The sequence below is a fragment of the Sprattus sprattus genome (assembly GCF_963457725.1).
Source record: "Sprattus sprattus genome assembly, chromosome: 2".
In the NCBI taxonomy this organism is placed as follows: domain Eukaryota; kingdom Metazoa; phylum Chordata; class Actinopteri; order Clupeiformes; family Clupeidae; genus Sprattus; species Sprattus sprattus.
In genome coordinates this window covers 3956078-3960401 of record NC_137921.1, presented here as the reverse complement: position 1 = coordinate 3960401, position 4324 = coordinate 3956078, and the positions used below count along the sequence as shown (strand labels likewise).

At 39.1% G+C, this 4324-nt stretch overlaps 1 pseudogene across 1 annotated transcript; it reads right to left on the bottom strand.

The window, feature by feature from the left end:
* Window positions 1-357: 357 nt before the first annotated feature.
* Window positions 358-4324, bottom strand: LOC308361074 (tumor necrosis factor receptor superfamily member 14-like; annotated as a pseudogene). The gene is made up of 6 exons (XR_013969099.1): window positions 4220-4324; window positions 1892-2100; window positions 1646-1771; window positions 1380-1535; window positions 678-765; window positions 358-578 (listed from the first exon to the last, which is right to left on the bottom strand). The product of XR_013969099.1 is annotated as a tumor necrosis factor receptor superfamily member 14-like (transcript).

Genomic DNA, 4324 nt, shown 5'->3' with positions numbered 1-4324 from the left:
TCAAAACCTGAAATGATGCGTTAGTTGAGACTTCAGGCATCGCATATTTGCGCATTATATGGGTTGGCTTACTAATTAGATTTACATGTTAACAAGATGCAGTAATATAAATGATACAATTTACGCTGAATAAACAAGACAAAGACTACACCAAACACACAAACAACGTCAAACCCAAGAGAGCACACTTACTGTGTCTGTGTGGTCTGCAGGATGTAAATGATCCGTTTCAGCAAGAGGGAAGATGACATGAGCTGAGTTAAGAGAGAAGAACAAAAAAACACATTCGTAAGCTTGTGTCTTTATCAATATTCTCGACAATGGCAATCATACTCAGCCAGCAGAAGGCCTAAATAACTACAATAATTTGATAATAAGAAACTTGAACATTCTTACCTTGTGGAGCTGCTCTTGTCCTTTTCCTTCTATTATATATAAAGACCAAAGCCCCACATGTAGCAGCTAGGACTGCAACACCAGCTATGATACCAGCTACAATGGCACCAACGTGTTGTCTTTGACCATGATCAGTGTCATAAGAAGATGATCTTTGTACAACAAGTTCATTCAACTTAGACCTACAGAGACACATAAAGAGTTACATTTTAGATACACAAGTAAATAACTTACTGTATAATCCTTGCTAAACTTGGAACATTCCAAGTGAATGAACGTACCGTGTGTTTGGTCTGCAGGATGTGAATGATCCATCTGAGTGTGTGTCGCCTACACAGTCAACACACACAGTATCTGTGGATGCTGTACCTGCATGGACAGAAAACACACATCATCCACTATGGACACATGTTGATGGTGATGGTCATTTTTAATACTGCAGATGAATGGAGACTCCGTCAGAGAATGGTGTTCAATCAGGAACAAGCTTTTATTCTTTACAATGATGCGCATCAAGGGAGAGAAGAAGGTTTAACATGAAGATAATAATTTTGCTCTGACCTTGCAGGCTTCTGGAACTTTAGGAAAACAAATTCCACTACCCCTGTCAACTAGAACACAATGTTTGACATGGAGGTACACAGACTTTCTGTTTGATCTTAATTCTAATCAGAAGACACAAATTAATATAAATAGAAATTTTATAAAATAGTAAAGAATAATGATTGAGAAATAATGATTTTGATTCACAACTCTTTCAGTGGCTAACATATTACTGTAACGTGTTCCCTTTCTTGTTTCCCTCATCAGTGTGTGTGTGAGTGTGTGTGTGTGTGTGTGTGTGTGTGTGTCAGTGTGTGTGTGTGTGTGTGTGTGTGTGTGTGAGTGTGTGTGTTCGCTTGTCTGTATGTTTGTGTGTGTGTCCACCTCCTCTTCTAACTTTGTCATTCTGTCTCTATAGGGTAATCAGAGGATTGTCTAACCTGTCTGGTTGACGTACTGCCCTGGTGAGCACTTTGTGTGTTCCACAGCTCCTCTGCAGCCATCTTTGATTGGGTCAGTACAGTAGTGACCTTCCAGAGGCTCACAGAGTGTGTCTGAAGTGGAGCTGCACGCCCTCTTCACTCTTAGACCTGCACCTATATTAGGAGTTACAGTGATTATGATTAACATAAATAATATACATAGAAAGCATAAAAACTAAACTAATAAGGAAGGCAAACCAAAACTGCTGAAAAGATTGACCTACTCGAGTCACAAACTGTGCAGGATCTACAGGACACCAGTCCGTTGGGTGCATCAGTGTAGGTAGATGACAGGCATGGAACACATGAAGTGCTTTTGAACTCAGTGCAGTGTCTCCGTACATAATAACCTTTAATGAGTAAATAAGTAGTTAATACATGAATCAAACATGGGTTAATCTCATTGATGCAACATGAAGAAAGCGAAGGAGTATGTCATGTAGTACGACAAAGTTACTGCTGCTACTTACCAGCACCACACATAGGGCAGCACTCCTTGCCTGTAAGATATTCAGCTCGACCACAGGCAGGAGAGACCCCAGACACGGTCAGCAGGATCATCACAACTATAATCACCAACTTCACCATGATTTCCTCATCAAGTTCGGGTCCAGCTGACGAAGAGATGGCGTTCGAAGAGCTGTGCAACAACTTTATGTCTACAGTTTTACTGATGCACCTGTCAAACAAATCAAGAGGCAATGTATTGAATTGCCCTCTTCATTTTCCTATTTACATATTTACCTCTTTATTTTCCTTGTTACATTTGTGCTTTTCTCTTTTTGGGCCCTATTTCAGTTGGTGATTGTAATACCAGTGTCAGGTGGGTATAGGTCAGAATGAGTCATATCGAACTGTCATCAAAAGCTTTATTGTCCAGGTATGTTGACACCTAAAATTAGGCTCTGGTGGTTGGTGACCCTTCAAACAATATACAGACACTATACGGTATACAGGTCCGGTACATATTACATAGAGATTAGGTATACAAAGAAACAGGCAATGTCCTGTACATAAAGTGGAAGTGTAAATAGTAAACAATAGGATGTGATGGAGACAAGGGGGTATTGTACAGTTTGCGTGTATGGGTAAGGTATGTCTCATGGTGTCACGTGTCTGCCTCAGAGAGATCCCCATAGTCCTGGTGATATACTCCTGTTACTCATTACAGAGGAACTGTGACCAACATGTATGTTACATTTATTAGAACTCAGGGACATAAAGGAAGAGCACATGCTTCCAAACCCACTCAGTAAAAAGACAACTTTAATTTATAAACCACATAATTTATCCCACTATTCTATTCATTGCTTGTTTTTCGTGTTAATGACTTCATATTCCCTTTGACTATATAATGGGAAACAGCGACTCACCAAATTGGGGAGAGATTATTTATGATTTTAAGAAAAGTCAGTTTGTGACTTCTAAAAGCGGACATGACACTCCTTTTGGTTTTGAAATCCCAAGACAAGATATATTTTTCACATCCTTATTTGTTTAAATAAATCTTAGATTTGACCTCTCTACATCCACTCCATACTTTAAAGACTACAGGGAACCGTTATGAAGGATATTCTAGTTCATAGCCATTTATTATGTGATTTTAAACTCAAACTCAGTGTGTGAACCAAGACACATGACAACTATCAGGAATAACAAGAATGCAGCCAAGATACAAGGCTCCCATGATTTAGAATGAAATCTTTATTAATCTAAACCTCACCAAAGTCATGATAATAACTGACCTGGTAAGCCTGTTAACATGGCAACATATATGACAGAGATAACAAACGTGAAGGTGCTGCATCAAGTGTTAAAATAAGAACTTTGAACACTTTTGAACTTGAAATAGACTTCCTTCTAAAATACTGTTTCACTTCACAAAATGTTCTGTTAGATATGGTTACTTTAGCACAAGTCTCCAAAGTAATCGGACCAGTCTGGCGCATGGGGTTGTGTCGATAACGAAGCTGTTTATAGTGAGATTGACAGGTCAACAACCAATCACCCCGTTGCTCAAAAGCTGACATCGCATTTATACGTCAAAATGCAGTGCAGTTCAGACGCTGGCCAATCAAAGAGCGTTTATGCAATATTCAAAGAGCGCGAAGCTGAAAATAAGATAAGGCTATGCCATATGAATGTTCGGGTCATTATCGTGCTGCAAATTGATAAGAAACACTCTTGCTGTCAAATGTTTGTATCACTGTTTATTACTTTATTACAGTGTTTCCCAAACTGTTTACAGTCCCGCACCCCTTCAGACATGCAATGTCCAGCTACGTAGTAGTAGAGGTTGTTGTCTCTCTGGACCAGGGATTAACTATTTTTTAAAACCATTTATCAATTTTCGTGCAGCAACTGAAAGTTTTCCAGTTTTGGAAAAGGTTATCTACTATATAGAAGGTGCACCTCACCTGCAACAAGCAATGCACATATCTTGTCTAAACGCTTCAAGTTGCAACTTATAATCAGATCGTGTCATTCATAATCTACTATTGTTTGGTTGGAGTTGAGGGACGCGTGTTTTAGTTATTTGGACTCTTCTGCATCTGATTTATTGTATGAGTATGGTGCAACCATACATTATTTATTAAGGCTTAATTAGCCATGTCGTTTAGCCTATGCAGTGGGTGAGCAACTTGCATTAACTTTTAGTTAGAATTTGCACCGAAAGCGAACGTGGAAATAATGCAAGAGAAGAAGTTAAAAAAAAATTGAATCCACAGTATGCATGACAAAATCCCGTGGATTGAAGTTTATTGTATCGGTTTTAAGTAGTAAAGGTATAGACTTACCTAGTAGACGTCCTAGTTCTTTTCTCGCTGACCTGGCACTGGCTCGTGAAAGCTCTCGTGAAGGTAACCTGGCTCGTTGTACTACAAAAGTGTCGCAAAGTGACG